Source organism: Xenopus tropicalis, chromosome 1 (assembly GCF_000004195.4).
Source record: "Xenopus tropicalis strain Nigerian chromosome 1, UCB_Xtro_10.0, whole genome shotgun sequence".
In the NCBI taxonomy this organism is placed as follows: Eukaryota; Metazoa; Chordata; class Amphibia; order Anura; family Pipidae; genus Xenopus; species Xenopus tropicalis.
The window spans coordinates 200,197,710-200,217,312 of record NC_030677.2 but is presented as its reverse complement, the minus strand read 5'-3'; positions in this window follow the sequence as shown (position 1 = coordinate 200,217,312).

Sequence of the window (19,603 nt, the reverse complement as noted above, 5' to 3'; positions counted from 1 at the left end):
AGACTGTAGGGCAAGATGGAGACAGTAGGGCAAGATAGAGACTGTAGGGCAAGATGGAGACAGTAGAGCAAGATGGAGACTGTAGGGCAAGATGGAGACTGTAGGGCAAGATGGAGACAGTAGGACAAGATGTTGAAAGTAGAGCAAGATGGAGACAGTAGGGCAAGATGGAGACTGTAGGGCAAGATGGAGAAAGTAGAGCAAGATGGAGACAGTAGGACAAGATGGAGACAGTAGGGCAAGATGAAGACAGTAGGGCAAGATGGAGACAGTAGGGAAAGATGGAGACAGTAGGGAAAGATGGAAACAGCAGGGTAAGTTAGAGACAGCAGGACAAGATCAACCAACGAAAATAATTTCAAAGTTTAATTCCCTGCCCCCCCAGGAGCCACAATAACCACAAAATCAAAGGACAGAGAATCTGGAGGGAAGACAAAGCAAGTGGGTCTGATGGGAGATTTAGTTCTACGTTTAGGGAATGTGCGCGTGTAGGTGCTTACTTGGGCCCAGGCTTTGTGGGGCCCCTCACACTAGCTGTTAAATATAAAGATATTAGGGTTACATCTTCCAGCCCCTCTTGGCAACCAGACAGCTATTGCTACTACTAAACATACATGGAGCAATCTATGCCCAATTTGACCAATCTGGCTAATCCAATCATTTATGGCCCATAATCCTTATAGTGGGATATGAATGGACAATGGAGCCCTAAACCGTCTGACAGATATCTGGCCAATGCCCATTCACTTTCCTTATCTGCTCAGGTTGTTTAGTGATAGTTATTTACATGGAATTGCCCCCTATTTAGTGGCATTCTGCCCTTGGCACAGTTGTTCCGTCAGACAAATTAAGGCGGCCATACACGGGCAGATTTAAGAGCAATTCGGCAGATTATCTGCCTGTGTATGGGCTCTCCCAACAGGCCTACCCAACCAACATCTGCCCTACAATTGGCCAGATATCAACCAGGCAGGTTTGATTTCCCTGTTGGATCAAATGGGTCCAATTTCTCGAAAATAAGCCCATAATTCTTGATTTATTAACGTTTAGTTAATTTTTTTTGCCAGAAAAAAAATTTGTCAGGTTTGATCTGTCGAGGGCCACTGAGTCCTATGGAGCCTTAGGTTAGTAGAGGAGCAGACTAGTCAGTGACAGCCTGTCCATCACACATTTTAAAGGGGAAGTTAATCACCCTCACTTGTTTCTATTTCACACATTTTCAAGTGAAAAAGAAACGAACGTCCGTTTAAACTACGGATGCACCGAACCCACTTTTTTGTGTTCTGTCGAACCCACCCTAATGGATTCTAGCGAATCCCGAACCGAATCAGAATCTAAATTAGCATATGCTAATTAGGAAGGGTTAAGAGTTGGCGCGCGCTGAGCACGTGTCTAAAAATTTCCCCCCTAAATTTTAACCCTTTCCGAATGCTAATTAGCATATGCTAATTTATGCTACTTAGGGTTCTGATTCAGTTCGGCCGGGACCGTGGATTCGGCTAAAACCGAATCCATCAAAAAAAGGCTGGATTCGGCCAGAATCCCCAACCGAATCTGGGATTCGCTGCATCCCTAGTTTAAACTCAAAGTGTCATTTAGAAATAAAAAGTGCCCCATAAATATCAGGGCAAGGATTTGAGTTTTGGGCAAACTGTAGGTTCATTTTATACAAAAATACCTGAATATTAAAATTATAGTTCAACAATTGGTTCAGTATTTGCTGAATATTTTGTGGAGAATTTGGCCAATTGTTTACCTTGTGGATGTGCTGTATCGCTGTTAAAGGGTAAGTCCACCTTCTAGTGTGTGTATCCAATCGAGTCGGCCGGTGTCTTTCATACTCGGCGAGGGGGAGGGGCTGTGAGATGAGAAAAATGTGAGAGAAAGGTCCCAGTCGACAGATGGAAAACACAAAATAATGATTTAACATCTTGCAAAAGATAAAGCGCAGGAGGGGCAGTCATAGGCGGAGGGTTGTTTGGGGGGCTAAAGATGGGCCCTACACAGACTGGCCTAAAGCTAATGGGGACTTCATATTATTTTAGTTTGTCTTATAACGAGATAGGCAGTGGGTACTGACACACCAGGCACATTTTATACCGGGTTTGTACAGCGAGTCTGTATGTACAAACCCGGCACATTATATACAGCGAGTCGGTAGGTACAAACCCGGCACATTATATACAGCGAGTCTGTAGGTACAAACCCGGCACATTATATACAGCGAGTCTGTAGGTACAAACCCGGCACATTATATACAGCGAGTCTGTAGATACAAACCCGGCACATTATATACAGCGAGTCTGTAGGTACAAACCCGGCACATTATATACAGCGAGTCTGTAGGTACAAACCCGGCACATTATATACAGTGAGTCTGTAGGTACAAACCCGGCACATTATATACAGTGAGTCTGTAGGTACAAACCCGGCACATTATATACAGCGAGTCTGTAGGTACAAACCCGGCACATTATATACAGCGAGTCTGTAGGTACAAACCCAGCACATTATATACAGCGAGTCTGTAGGTACAAACCCGGCACATTATATACAGCGAGTCTGTAGTTACAAACCCGGCACATTATATACAGTGAGTCTGTAGGTACAAACCCGGCACATTATATACAGTGAGTCTGTAGGTACAAACCCGGCACATTATATACAGCAAGCCTGTGGGTACAAACCCGGCACATTATATACAGCGAGCCTGTGGGTACAAACCCGGCACATTATACACAGCGAGTCTGTGGGTACAAACCCGGCACATTATACACAGCGAGTCTGTAGGTACAAACCCGGCACATTATATACAGCGAGTCTGTAGGTACAAACCCGGCACATTATACACAGCGAGTCTGTAGGTACAAACCCGGCACATTATATACAGCGAGTCGGTAGGTACAAACCCGGCACATTATATACAGCGAGTCTGTAGGTACAAACCCGGCACATTATATACAGCGAGTCTGTAGGTACAAACCCGGCACATTATATACAGCGAGTCTGTAGATACAAACCCGGCACATTATATACAGCGAGTCTGTAGGTACAAACCCGGCACATTATATACAGCGAGTCTGTAGGTACAAACCCGGCACATTATATACAGTGAGTCTGTAGGTACAAACCCGGCACATTATATACAGTGAGTCTGTAGGTACAAACCCGGCACATTATATACAGCGAGTCTGTAGGTACAAACCCGGCACATTATATACAGCGAGTCTGTAGGTACAAACCCAGCACATTATATACAGCGAGTCTGTAGGTACAAACCCGGCACATTATATACAGCGAGTCTGTAGTTACAAACCCGGCACATTATATACAGTGAGTCTGTAGGTACAAACCCGGCACATTATATACAGTGAGTCTGTAGGTACAAACCCGGCACATTATATACAGCAAGCCTGTGGGTACAAACCCGGCACATTATATACAGCGAGCCTGTGGGTACAAACCCGGCACATTATACACAGCGAGTCTGTGGGTACAAACCCGGCACATTATACACAGCGAGTCTGTAGGTACAAACCCGGCACATTATATACAGCGAGCCTGTGGGTACAAACCCGGCACATTATATACAGCGAGCCTGTGGGTACAAACCCGGCACATTATATACAGCGAGTCTGTAGGTACAAACCCGGCACATTATATACAGCGAGTCTGTAGGTACAAACCCGGCACATTATATACAGCGAGTCTGTGGGTACAAACCCGGCACATTATATACAGCGAGTCTGTAGGTACAAACCCGGCACATTATATACAGTGAGTCTGTAGGTACAAACCCGGCACATTATATACAGCGAGTCTGTAGGTACAAACCCGGCACATTATATACAGCGAGTCTGTAGGTACAAACCCGGCACATTATATACAGCGAGTCTGTAGGTACAAACCCGGCACATTATATACAGCGAGTCTGTAGGTACAAACCCGGCACATTATATACAGCGAGTCTGTAGTTACAAACCCGGCACATTATATACAGCGAGTCTGTAGGTACAAACCCGGCACATTATATACAGCGAGTCTGTAGGTACAAACCCGGCACATTATATACAGCAAGCCTGTGGGTACAAACCCGGCACATTATATACAGTGAGTCTGTGGGTACAAACCCGGCACATTATATACAGCGAGCCTGTGGGTACAAACCCGGCACATTATACATAGCGAGTCTGTGGGTACAAACCCGGCACATTATACACAGCGAGTCTGTAGGTACAAACCCGGCACATTACATACAGCGAGCCTGTGGGTACAAACCCGGCACATTATATACAGCGAGCCTGTGGGTACAAACCCGGCACATTATATACAGCGAGTCTGTAGGTACAAACCCGGCACATTATATACAGCGAGTCTGTAGGTACAAACCCAGCACATTATATACAGCGAGGCGCAGTGTGTGGGAGTGGGATAATACAGTATAGTACCTGTGGAAGTGTGAGGATACAGTATAGTACCTGTGGGAGGATACAGTATAGTACCTGTGGGAGTGGCATGATAATACAGTATAGTACCTGTGGGAGTGGGAGGATACAGTACAGTACCTGTGGGAGGATACAGTATAGTACCTGTGGGAGTGGCATGATGATACAGTATACTACCTGTGGGAGTGTGAGAATACAGTATAAAACCCGTGGGAGTGGGAGGATAAAGTATAGAACCTGTGTGAGTGGGAGGATACAGTGTAGTACCTGTGGGAGTGGGAGGATACAGTATAGAACCTGTGGGAGTGGCATGATGATACAGTATAGTACCTGTGGGAGTGGAATGATACAGTATAGAACCTGTGGGAGTGGGAGGATAGAGTAGTACCTTTGGGAGTGGGATGAGGATACAGTATAGTACCTGTGGGAGGATATAGTATAGTACCTGTGGGAGTGGGAGGATACAGTATAGAACCTGTGGGAGTGGCATGATGATACAGTATAGTACCTGTGGGAGTGGAATGATACAGTATAGAACCTGTGGGAGTGGGAGGATAGAGTAGTACCTTTGGGAGTGGGATGAGGATACAGTATAGTACCTGTGGGAGGATATAGTATAGTACCTGTGGGAGTGGGAGGATACAGTATAGTACCTGTGGGAGTGGGAGGATACAGTATAGTACCTGTGGGAGTGGGAGGATACAGTATAGCACCTGTGGGAGTGGAATGATACAGTATAGTACCTGTGGGAGTGGGAGGATAGAGTAGTACCTTTGGGAGTGGGATGAGGATACAGTATAGTACCTGTGGGATGATATAGTATAGTACCTGTGGGAGTGGGTGGATACAGTATAGAACCTGTGGGAGTGGCATGATGATACAGTATAGTACCTGTGGGAGTGGAATGATACAGTATAGAACCTGTGGGAGTGGGAGGATAGAGTAGTACCTTTGGGAGTGGGATGAGAATACAGTATAGTACCTCTGGGAGTAGGATGATTATACAGTATAGTACCTGTGGGAGGATACAATATAGTACCTGTGGGAGTGGGAGGATACAGTATAGTACCTTTGGGAGTGGAATGAGGATACAGTATAGTACCTCTGGGAGTGGGAGGATACAGTATAGTACCTCTGGGAGTGGGAGGATACAGTATAGTACCTGTGGGAGGATACAGTGTAGTACCTTTGGGAGTGGGATGAGGATACAGTATAGTACCTGTGGGAGTGGGAGGATACAGTATAGTACCTGTGGGAGTGGGAGGATACAGTATAGTACCTGTAGGAGTTGGAGAATACAGTGTAGTACCTTTGGGAGTTGGATGAGGATACAGTATAGTACCTGTGGGAGTGGGAGTATGCAGTGTAGTACCTTTGGGAGTGGCATATTGATACAGAATAATACCTGTGGGAGTGGGAGGATACAGTATAAAACCCGTGGGAGTGGGAGGATAAAGTATAGAGCCTGTGCGATTGGGAGGATACAGTGTAGTACCTGTGGGAGTGGGAGGATACAGTATAGAACCTGTGGGAGAGGCATGATGATACAGTATAGTACCTGTGGGAGTTGGAGGATACAGTATAGTACCTGTGGGAGTGGGATGATACAGTACAGAACCTGTGGGAGGATACAGAGTAGTACCTTTGGGAGTGGGATGAGGATACAGTATAGTACCTGTGGGAGTGGGAGGATATAGAATAGTACCTGTGGGAGTGGGAGGATACAGTGTAGTACCTTTGGGAGTGGGATGAGGATACAGTGTAGTACCTTTGGGAGTGGGATGATGATACAGTATAGTACCTGTGGGAGTGGGATGATGATACAGTATAGTACCTTTGGGAGGATACAGTATAGTACCTGTGGGAGTGGGAGAATACAGTGTAGTACCTTTGGGAGTGGGATGAGGATACAGTATAGTACCTGTGGGAGTGGGAGGATACAGTATAGTACCTGTGGGAGGATACAGTATAGTACCTGTGGGAGTGGGATGAGGATACAGTATAGTACCTGTGGGAGTGGGAGGATACAGTATAGAACCTGTGGGAGTGAGAAGATACAGTGTATTACCTGTGGGAGTGGGATGAGGATACAGTGTAGTACTTTTGGGAGTGGGATGAGGATACAGTATAGTACCTGTGGGAGTGGGAGGATAAAGTATAGTACCTGTGGGAGGATACAGTATAGTACCTGTGGGAGTGGGAGGATACAGTATAGTACCTGTGGGAGTGAGAAGATACAGTGTAGTACCTGTGGGAGTGGGATGAGGATACAGTGTAGTACTTTTGGGAGTGGGATGAGGATACAGTATAGTACCTGTGGGAGTGGGAGGATAAAGTATAGTACCTGTGGGAGGATACAGTATAGTACCTGTGGGAGTGGGAGGATACAGTATAGAACCTGTGGTTGTGAGAAGATACAGTGTAGTAGCTGTGGGAGTGGAATGAGGATACAGTGTACTACTTTTGGGAGTGGGATGAAAATACAGTATAGTATCTGTGGGAGTGGGAGGATACAGTATAGTACCTGTGGGAGGATACAGTATAGTACCTGTGGGAGTGGGAGGATACAGTATAGTACCTGTGGGAGTGGGAGGATACAGTGTAGTACCTTTGGGAGTGGGATGAGGATATAGTGTAGTACCTTTGTGAGTGGGATGATGATACAGTATAGAACCTGTGGGAGGATACAGTATAGTACCTGTGGGCGTGGGAGGATACAGTATAAAACCCGTGGGAGTGGGAGGATAAAGTATAGAACCTGTGGGAGGATACAGTATAGAACCTGTGGGAGGATACAGTATAGTACCTGAGGAAGTGGTAGGATACAGTGTAGAATCTGTGGGAGTGAGAAGATACAGTGTAGTACCTGTGGGAGTGATATGAGGATAAAGTATAGTACCTGTGGTAGTGGGAGGATACAGTATAGTACCTGTGGGAGTGGGAGGATACAGTATAGTACCTGTGGGAGGATACAGTATAGTACCTGTGGGAGTGGGAGGATACAGTATAGTACCTGTGGGAGTGGGATGATGATCCAGTATAGAACCTGTGGGAGTGGGATGAGGATCCAGTATTGTACCTGTGGGAGTGGGAGGATATAGTATTGTACCTGTGGGAGGATACAGTATAGTACCTGTGGGAGTGGGAGGATACAGTATAGAACCTGTGGGAGTGGGAGGATATAGTATTGTACCTGTGGGAGGATACAGTATAGTACCTGTGGGAGTGGGAGGATACAGTATAGAACCTGTGGGAGTTAGAAGATACAGTGCAGTACCTGTGGGAGTGGGATGAGGATACAGTGTAGTACTTTTGGGAGTGAGATGAAAATACAGTATAGTACCTGTGGGAGAATACAGTATAGTACCTGTGGGAGTGGGAGGATACAGTATAGTACCTGTGGGAGGATACAGTATAGTACCTGTGGGAGTGGGAGGATACAGTATAGAACCTGTGGGAGTGAGAAGATACAGTGTAGTACCTGTGGGAGTGGGATGAGGATACAGTGTAGTACTTTTGGGAGTGGGATGAGGATACAGTATAGTACCTGTGGGAGTGGGAGGATAAAGTATAGTACCTGTGGGAGGATACAGTATAGTACCTGTGGGAGTGGGAGGATACAGTATAGAAACTGTGGGAGTGAGAAGATACAGTGTAGTAGCTGTGGGAGTGGAATGAGGATACAGTGTACTACTTTTGGGAGTGGGATGAAAATACAGTATAGTATCTGTGGGAGTGGGAGGATAGAGTATAGTACCTGTCGGAGGATACAGTATAGTACCTGTGGGAGTGGGAGGATATAGTATAGTACCTGTGGGAGTGGGAGGATACAGTGTAGTACCTTTGGGAGTGGGATGAGGATACAGTGTAGTACCTTTGGGAGTGGGATGATGATACAGTATAGAACCTGTGGGAGGATACAGTATAGTACCTGTGGGAGTGGGAGGATACAGTTTAAAACCCGTGGGAGTGGGAGGATAAAGTATAGAACCTGTGCGAGTGGGAGGATACAGTATAGAACCTGTGGGAGGATACAGTATAGTACCTGTGGAAGTGGGAGGATACAGTATAGAACCTGTGGGAGTGAGATGAGGATACAGTATAGTACCTGTGGGAGTGGGAGGATACAGTATAGTACCTGTGGGAGTGGGAGGATACAGTATAGTACCTGTGGAAGGATACACTATAGTACCTTTGGGAGTGGGATGAGGATACACTATAGTACCTGTGGGAGTGGGAGGATATAGTATTGTACCTGTGGGAGGATAAAGTATAGTACCTGTGGGAGTGGCAGGATACAGTATAGAACTTGTGGGAGTGAGAAGATACAGTGCAGTACCTGTGGGAGTGGGATGAGGATACAGTGTAGTACTTTTGGGAGTGAGATGAAAATACAGTATAGTACCTGTGGGAGGATACAGTATAGTACCTGTGGGAGGATACAGTATAGAACCTGTGGGAGTGAGAAGATACAGTGTAGTACCTGTGGGAGTGAGATGAGGATACAGTATAGTACCTGTGGGAGTGGGAGGATCCAGTATAGTACCTGTGGGAGTGGGAGGATACAGTATAGTACCTGTGGGAGTGGGATGATGATCCAGTATAGTACCTGTGGGAGTGGGATGAGGATCCATTATTGTACCTGTGGGAGTGGGAGGATACAGTAAAGTACCTGTGGGAGTGGGAGGATATAGTATAGTACCTGAGGGAGGATACACTATAGTACCTTTGGGAGTGGGAGGATATAGTATTGTACCTCTGGGAGGATACAGTATAGTACCTGTGGGAGAATAAAGTATAGTACCTGTGGGAGTGGGAGGATACAGTATAGTACCTGTGGGAGGATACATTATAGAACCTGTGGGAGTGGGAGGATACAGTATAGTACCTGTGGGAGTGGAAGGAAACAGTATAGTACCTGTGGGAGTGGGAGGATATAATATAGTACCTGTGGAAGGATACAATATAGCACCTGTGGGAGTGGGAGGATACAGTATAGAACCTGTGGGAGTGAGAAGATACAGTGCAGTACCTGTGGGAGTGGGATGAGGATACAGTATAGTACCTGTGGGAGGATACAGTATAGTACCTGTGGGAGTGGGAGGATACAGTATAGTACCTGTGGGAGTGGGAGGATACAGTATACAACCTGTGGGAGTGGGAGGATACAGTATAGTACCTGTGGGAATGGAAGGAAACAGAATAGTACCTGTGGGAGTGGGGGGATACAGTATAGTACCTGTGGGAGTGGGAGGATACAGTATAGTACCTGTAGGAGTGGGAGGATACAGTATAGAACCTGTGGGAGTGGGAGGATACAGTATAGTATCTCTGGGAGTGGGAGAATACAGTATAGTACCTGTGGGAGTGGGAGGATACAGTATAGTACCTGTGGGAGTGGGAGGATACAGTATAGTACCTGTGGGAGTGGGAGGATACAGTATAGAACCTGTGGGAGTGGGAGGATACAGTATAGTACCTGTGGGAATGGAAGGAAACAGTATAGTACCTGTGGGAGTGGGGGGATACAGTATAGTACCTGTGGGAGTGGGAGGATACAGTATAGTACCTGTAGGAGTGGGAGGATACAGTATAGAACCTGTGGGAGTGGGAGGATACAGTATAGTATCTGTGGGAGTGGGAGAATACAGTATAGTACCTGTGGGAGTGGGAGGATACAGTATAGTACCTGTGGGAGTGGGATAAAAAGTTCACAGTTGGTTCTTAGGTAAAGGTTACAGCTGCAGATCCTTCTCATCAGACTTCATTTCTGCACGTCCTTCAGTTTGTAATATCTCCCCAGCCCTGCCCACACCTGATCCTTGATTGGTTAGTTTTACTGTCTGTCAAGAGATCTGTGCTCTGACTGGAGAAGCAGCAAAAAAATGACCCAATCAGGGGGCGCAGCTGCATGGAGCGGGAATGGGATGTACTTGTACTGAGCTCCGTGTTACAGATAAAAAGCAGATTGTGGCGATTCCTGGCAAGATGGGGAAGCACAACAAGCAGATTTCATCTGCCAACTACTCCGGGCATAAGGACTTACCTCTTCCGGGCGGCATGAAACAGTTCTTTCCCCGCTCACAAGAGACACCCGAACCGCCGGAGGGAGACAACATGGCGAAGGCGCCTCGTGGTCCGTAGGGCCTGGCATTACCCCAGAGCCACAAGCGGTCTCAGGCACAGCCTCGGGGGGAAGCGCAAACCTGGAAGACATGTTTAATATACTGTCACTAATGCCGCGCAAATCCCATTTGCAGACTTTGGGCACTGGCCTTAATCATACAATAAACATAGAGACTGCGGCACTAAAACAAGAATAAGTGAGTGTGAGAGACACGTTAGGAGAACTGAGGGAGCGCAGCATATCATATAAATGGGGGTGTTCCTTTTGCACTACTAGCACATAAAGGCGGTAAGGCTTTTGCCCCACGGTATCCCATGGCAACAGCACAATTCTGCCAAAAACTGGACATACCTGTTCCAGGCATCACAGAATGGTGCAACTATATTCTAGGGGCACCGGAGGAAGGTCTTCCGACCCAACCGCCCGAGGTACCCCCCCACCCCGCTTCCCAGGAGAGATGCGACTCCATCCAGACAGTGGGGGAAGCGACACCCAGTACCCAGCTCTCTCGCCCAGTGTCCCCCGAGACAAGCGACACTCGGGAAACCTTTAAACACAGCCGAGAGTATAACCCATACGACTTGCCTGCTTCCTACCTAAATATAGCTAAGTCTCATAACTGAATGGGACATTTTCCCATCGCTCATGATAATAATCTGGAAATCCCAGGGTGTGTATCTGCCCCCAATATGGAAATGTATATAGTTATCCTATTCCTCCTTATACTGAAGGTTCCCAAACCTTATAGGAAGCTCAATCCCAACTTTCTCCCCCCTTCCTTCCCCCCCCCCTGTATACCTTCTTAAACTGCCCCCCCAACCTATTTTGCTTCCTGCGCTGAACCATAAACACAGGATACAGTATAATATGTGTATGTTTAACTGAATACACCTACCGTATATACTCGAGTATAAGCCGAGGTACCTAATTTTACCTAAGAAAACTGGAAAAACGTATTGACTCGAGTATAAGCCTAGAGTGCCTAGTAGCAGCTGCTACTGCTAAGTTGTTTTTTTTTTGTTTTTTTAACTGTCAGGCAAGTTTGGGAAGGCAACCTTCACAATTACAGTTCAAGCATTTAAAATGTTTATAAATGATCTGACAATCATCTCTTTGACTTTGTACTGGCTGTAAACTTTCACCCGAAAGGTTAAGTAAGATAAGGCCTAAATGTATCCCTAGGGATTCAGTGTCAGAACATTCCTGTACAAATTCTGTTAAATCACTCTCCACTCGCTCTTAAATCAATCTCCTCAGACATCAGAATTAAGAGGGTCTTTCATAATTTACATGAATGATAAACATCATCAATGCATATTTAGTCAGATGGCAGTCAAGCAAATCTTAGGAAGCTGTGAACCCTCTGACTTCCACATTTGCTGATACCATGTTGACATACATTTCATTTTCAGTCAGGGCAAACACTGCAATTTAGTTCATATCTAGAGTCAAAAAACCAGAAGGACCACAAGGTAATCCTCCCCACTATACAACATTCTGCAAAAGTAACAATAAAGAACAATAACCAGTAATAAACATTATATTGCTAACTTTAAATGTAAAACTTTGTCTTCAAAAATGACTGACATCTGTAATTGTCTGTGATGCTAACTAAACCCCACAACAGATTTTCTCAGAATACTATCATTAAGTTATATGGGCAGGAGACCTACATCTGCCGAAATGCTGCATGAAGCAGCTAACAACGCATGCAGACCCTATGGATATTAGCTACAATACAGGAAGTAACATTTACAAACCTTTAGGAAAGTCTTTATACAGCCGAATCAGCTAGATGCAGGTATCAGATGCAATGATATTCAATGCCAGTGCAAACCCCCCCACCCCGAGTGATCTGTCAGCAATTGCGGCGTGGCGAGCACCCCCTGTTGATGGACTTACGTACGTTTGATCGCGCATGTTCATGTCATCCATTGCAACGTAGCGCAACTCCCCCCACCTCGAGTGGTCTGGCATCAGTTGCGGTGTGACTAATCTTTATACAGCCGAATCAGCTTATTTCATGCAGGTATCCGATGCAAGATCTGTCATGAATTGCGCCGTGGCCAGCACCCCCCTACGTATGATCGCACACGCGAGTACTTGTACATGACATCCATTGCGCCATTGCGAACACCCCTCCGTTGACGGACGTACTGACGTATGAGCGCGCACACAGGAACATGTACGCACGCGCGTTTGTACGGACGGAATGCCGCCCGTGGGGTGGGGGTGGGGGGTTGCGCGCAACAGCACATCGGATGCCAGACAATCTATATACTCGAGTATAGGCCGAGTGTGGCTTTTTAAGCCCTTTTTTGGGGCTGAAAAACTCGGCTTATACTCGAGTATATACGGTATTTTGAAAATCTTGTAGAAGTAGAAGTGTTAAGAATCACCCTATGTGGCTTAACTCTGAGGTAAAGAAGTTAATAGGGAGAAAAAGGAAAACTTTTAAGAAATATAAGTCAGAGGGGACAGTAGATGCGTTTAATGATTATAAACACTATAACAAGTGTTGTAAAACAGCAATCCGGAACGCAAAGATAGAAAATGAGGAGCGCATCGCGGCCGAGGCCAAGACTAACCCCAAAAAGTTTTTTAAGTATATTAATAGTAAAAAGATGCAGGTTGAGGGTGTGGCCCCATTGAGTTATAGTAACAATATGGTTACAGCGGATACAGAAAAGGCAGATGTGCTTAACCAGTTCTTTTCTTCTGCGTATACAGTAGAGGAGCCAGAGGGCCAAGTCCCACCTAAGAGCTGCACTGTTGCCTCAGCTCCAACTACACAGTGGTTGGCACAGGATATGGTGCTTAAAGGGTTACACACGATAAATGTAAACAAGGCACCTGGGCCAGATGGAATACACCCTCGGGTACTGAGAGAGCTAGGGGCAGAATTGCAGTGGCCCTTGTTTCTGATATTCTCAGACTCACTTTCATCAGGTATGGTACCTAGGGATTGGAAGAAGGCGAATGTCATTCCCATATTTAAAAAGGGAGTAAGATCTCAGCCTGGCAATTATAGGCCTGTAAGTTTGACATCCGTGGTGGGCAAGTTATTTGAAGGCTTGTTAAGGGATCACATACAAAATTATGTAGTGGAGAATGGCATTATGAGCAGTAATCAGCATGGCTTTATGAAGGACAGGTCATGTCAGACCAATTTAATTGCTTTTTATGATGAGGTAAGTAGGAAGCTGGACAGTGGGGATGCAGTAGATATAATCTATTTGGATTTTGCCAAAGCATTTGATACCGTTCCCCACAAACGACTGCTTTCTAAGCTAAGGTCTATTGGTCTTAGTGAAGTCGTTTGCACATGGATAGAAAACTGGCTACAGGATCGGGTACAGAGGGTGGTTGTTAATGGCACATTCTCTACTTGGAATAAGGTTCTCAGTGGGTTCCCTCAGGGTTCTGTACTGGGTCCACTTTTGTTTAATTTGTTCATAAATGACTTAGGGGAGGGTATTATGAGTAATGTATCAGTGTTTGCAGATGACACAAAACTCTGCAGACCAGTCAATTCTATCCAGGATGTGACATCCCTGCAGCAGGATCTTGACCAACTGGCAATCTGGGCAGCTAAGTGGCAGATGAGATTTAATGTGGATAAATGTAAGGTCATGCACCTGGGATGTAAAAATATGCAAGCCCCGTATACCCTTAATGGGACTGCACTAGGCAAATCCATAATGGAGAAGGACCTTGGAGTCCTTGTAGATAATAAACTTGGCTGTAGCAAGCAATGCCAGGCAGCAGCTGCAAGGGCAAACAAGGTTTTAAGCTGTATTAAAAGGGGTATAGATTCACAGGAGGAGGGGGTTATTCTTCCCCTTTACAGAGCACTGGTAAGGCCCCATCTAGAATATGCTGTTCAGTTTTGGTCTCCAGTGCTCAAACGGGACATGATTGAGTTAGAGAGGGTCCAGAGAAGGGCAACTAAGCTGGTAAAGGGTATGGAAAGTCTCAGTTATGAAGAAAGACTGGCCAAGTTGGGTCTGTTTACACTGGAGAAGAGGCGCTTAAGAGGTGACATGATAACTATGTATAAATATATAAGGGGATCATATAATAACCTTTCTAATGCTTTATTTACCAGTAGGTCCTTCCAACGGACACAAGGGCACCCACTCCGTTTAGAAGAAGGGAGGTTCCATTTAAATATTCGGAAAGGATTTTTTACAGTGAGAGCTGTGAAGTTGTGGAATTCCCTCCCCAAATCAGTCGTGCTGGCTGATACATTATATAGCTTTAAGAAGGGGCTGGATGGATTCTTAGCAAGTGAGGGAATACAGGGTTATGGGAGATAGCTCTTAGTACTAGTTGATCCAGGGACTGGTCCGATCGCCATCTTGGAGTCAGGAAGGATTTTTTTCCCCTCTGCGGCAAATTAGAGAGGCTTCAGATGGGTTTTTTTGCCTTCCTCTGGATCAACTAGGAGTTAGGCAGGTTATATATAAGCATTATGGTTGAACTTGATGGACGTATGTCTTTTTTCAACCCAACTTACTATGTTACTATGTTGTTTAATTTAATGTTAATCATTTTTGGAATTTGATGTTCTGACTCTCTCTGATTAAGCTTTTCAGACAGCGGACAAATAGACATGGTTTCCCCCTGCAGATGTTCCCCAACGGACAAACCCCAGATAACCGGACAGGACTGGTCCAGATCTCAACTCCATATACCTCTATTAGGGCAGTTACACGAAGACAAGAAAATATCAGATATCCCCAACCTTCCTCAACCCCCCCCAAAGGAGTTCCCCTCTATACCACGAGTGTAGATTAAACGGCTCATACCAGTTTCTCTAGTGGTTTTTGTTCCCCCCCAGTTATTATCTTTCTTACTCCCTCTCCACCCAAAGTACATATCCCATTTTTCTTCTCCCCCCTTCTCTCCTGACTTTCTTATATCTTCCCCCAGGCGGAAGGAACAATCTATAATGCCTTATCCCAAACTCTCACCCACAACTACACGATCAATGCAAACGGATGAAACTCACCTTGGGAAAGGAGAGCCTTGTTGCAAGAATTCAAAGCTAAAAAGATACAGGTTGCGCTGATCCAGGAGACATATTACAAGACCAATCAAATACCGAAATGCTATGACAAATATGATTCCACGATCATACACAGCCCCCACAATCTACAAAAGTCAGAGGCACAGCCATTGTCCTCGCTAATAACCTACAATTAGAGATTAGAGCTGCCAAAATGGACCCTCAGGGAAACGACACATTTCTCAAAGGGAAACTGAACTCCCTTACGTACACATTTGCCTCAATCTACCTACCTGACACAGAGCAGACTGATATCATGAACAAGATCTATGATTTGCTACTCCTGTTTGCGAAAGGGATGTTAATAGCAGGTGGGGATTCCAACACCCCACTAGAACCCAAACTAGACTGCTCCTCTGGAACATCATCCCTCCCATTTAAACAAATTAAAATTAAACAACAACTACATTGGCTTCAACTACTAGATAGCCGGAGAACTCTCCATACCCAAGATAAAAATGACTCCTTCTATTCACATACCTATGACACATATGTAGGGGATCAGAGAACCCTGTCCCCTGTTTCTCAGTCTGTGATCTCATCCAGCCTAGCTACAGCCTGGGGAGGGATCCGGTTGGCTGGCTGCCCCAGTGCACGTCTGGGAGAGTTGTGCCTAAGCTTTGGAGCCAAAAATCTAGGGGCGGGCCCAGCAGCTTATAAAGGGAGCCCCTGCTGTTGTTTGCCAGAGTTGAAAGAGATACAGTGTGAGCAGCCATATTGTGTGTTAGACTTGAAAGAATAAAAGTCTGCTGGGCTGCCAGGAAGGAATCAGTCCTCTGTGGTGTCTCTAGTGTGTGTCCCCTGCTGTGAACAGGTATTGCTCGTTTGCCTGCTACGTGGGAGCAGCCACCTTTATACAGGGAAGGTACTCTGGGCAGGTAGCGCTACCTGGGGGGACTAAAGAGCTCTTGGGGAAGGGACTGAACTAACCTAAGGGTTGTGGTTTATCCGGATCCAAGTGGGGATTGGGCATCTATAGAGACTGTCGGTGCCAGCTGTGGATAAACTACATGGGTTCCTCAGAGCAGGAAAATCAGTTATACATAAAGTGTTAACTTCCAACTCCAACAGTTATATAAAGTTTAACATTTCTGCAAAAGCTGTGTGTGATTATTTCCTAGTGGAAATCCCCTAGAGGTGTGTTCCTCAGTGTCCACTAGGTGGAGGCACTGCACTGTTCCCAGTTCCCAGTATCAATATTCTTTGAAGAACACACATCTCCTGAAAATACAGCCCATATATAAGTGAATGTGCCAAGAAAGGGTTACACATATAACAGAATTGACTATATATTTATCTCACAAAGCACTAGATAGTACCCAAAAGGCAGCAATAGGCTCCATTACATGGCCAGATTATGCCCCAGTAGGCTAACATTAGAACACCTTCTCTCAACTATCCAAAACAATCCAAACATTCAGGGCATCAAGGTAGGAACTTCCCATTGCAAAATTTGTGCCTATGCTGACGATCCGCTCTTTACTCTTACTCAACCTACCAGCACGTTACCCAGCCATACGAGAAATAGACCGCTATAGCCTACGAAGCGATTTTAAGATAAATTACAACAAATGAAGTGCACCCAACATTAGCCTCCCTCACCCTACTGTGCTAGCCTTAACAGACAAATTTCTTTCCCCCTGGACTGTAAATAAACTGACTTACCAAGGTATTCTACTGACGGCTAGTTATAAGGACTGGGCTTCTATCCATTACCATGCTTTCATTCAGGAAATTAGAACCGATATTAATGTTTGGACTAAAATGCCCTTATCATGGTTTGGCAGAGTCAATACTCTCAAAATGAATATTTTGCCAAGGCTCCTATACATCTTTCAAACTATCCCACTAAAACCACCTCCAGACGTCTTCCCCATGCTGAACAACTGGCAAGTTTGTATGGAACAATGAACAGTCACGCATCAAACCATTCTCCGCTGCTCCAAAACAGAAGGTGGTCTGGGGTTACCAACACACGGGACTCACTACAGTATAAATCCAAGCTAATGGCAGAACCCTCACTACTGACTCCCCTAACTAACAATCTTGCTTTCCTGCCTGGACTACAAAAAGGCTATTTTACTAACTGGCAACAGGGTACAATACTACACATTTTTCATATCACAAGCAACCTCCTCCTCTCCGAGCCTACCACATTTTATGAAATGGGAAAAAGCTCTAAACGAGCACTTCACAGAACAAGAACTAGAAGGAATAACACTCAAATCATTTACTGGGCAAAGGAGCTGCAGAATAGGGGAAAACAATGATAAAATCATTACAGGATGGTATAACACACCAGCTAAACGAAGCAAAATTTTCCCAGGAACATCGGGCAGTTGCTGGCGGTGCGGGCTGTAACCAGGCCCCCTAATACATATACCATAGCTCCCAACATTTGAAAAATAAAAAGAGGGACAAAAAGATTTGGCGCATGCAGTGCAGCAAAATTTTTGACCACGCCAACTTTTGTGGCCACGCCCCAATTACCACACCCCATTTAAAAAAAAAATACTCCTTTAATATAGTTGAAATGGCGGGATCAGATGCAAAATGTGCTATACCCTCATACTGTACTACCTAAGGAAAACAATATAGCAACTCCTACATATAAAATACAAATATAGAGAGAAGGCAGTCGGTTATAACTATGTACTATAGTTTGGCCCCCCCATACACAGTGCCCCCAATGGCCCAATAGAGAGTACCCCCCCATTCACAGTGCCCCCATAGACAGTATTCCCCATACACACTGCCCGCCATAGAAAGTGCCCCCAATTTCCTCCATAGACAGTACCCCCCATAGAAAGCACCCCCAATTGACCCCATAGAAAGTGCCCCCATAGAAAGCACCCCCAACTGACCCCATAGACAGTGCCCCCATAGACAGTACCCCCTATACACAGTGCCCCCATAGACAGTACCTCCCATACACAGTGACCCCATAGATGCTCCTTCTTCTTCTGCGGCTCCTTCTTACTCTGGCCAAAGGCCCTTTTATAAGTTTGCACCCCGCGGGTACGTGTGATGTCAATTCGCTTCGCTTCATCGAAAAATTTGCAAATCTTTAAAAAAATTCGGCCGCGACTATTCTTTTGATGTGCGACTATTTATTTTGACGCGTGACTATTCTTTTGACACCCGCGACTATTAATTTTGACCCGAGACTATTATTTTGATGCCTGCGACTATTTATTTTGACGCAAGACTATTCTTTTGACGCCCACAACTATTTATTTTGACGCAAGACTATTCTTTTGACGCCCACGACAATTCTTTTGACGCCGCAGCTATTTATTTTGATGCGCAACTATTGTTTTTAATAGCGAAATTTTTGGACGCGCGGCAAATTTTTCCATCTGTTTCGCGAAACAATCCGCCAATAGCGAAACGCGGAAATTCGCCACGAATCCATGCCTGGCAAAATATTTTAATATTTTAAAATAGGGGAAACATGACGACTAATGGGGTCAGTGGGTTGTGTCTCAGGTATGTAATCCCCATACATGGGCTGTTACCCAAAAGACTAAGACTATAAAGATAGGATACAGTCACTTGTAGGTGCTCTGAATGCTGTAAGATCAACTATTCCGCCTCTACTGGACAGAGCCATATTGGGCATAGATCCTGGTAACTTTGTCCAGCCAGGGCTTGATGGTGGCAACATACTTCATTCAGTTTTTTCACCCAAACACTATATAGAGTAATGTGAAATGCCTTGCCAGTGATTACTGGGGGTTACTGCAATCATAAACAGCCATACAAGTGGTAGAGGAAGGTCAGTAGTTAAAAGGCAAATCATCAGGGGTAACAGAGAGTGGTTGCATAACTAAGGGGGGCTTTACAACTGCTTTGTTCCCACAAACCTTACCCGGTTTCATTAGGGGGCTGATGCCAGTGGAGGGGCGTTTTTCTGCAGGCCGAGACTATGCCCCTCCACTAGCATCGGCCCCCTAACCT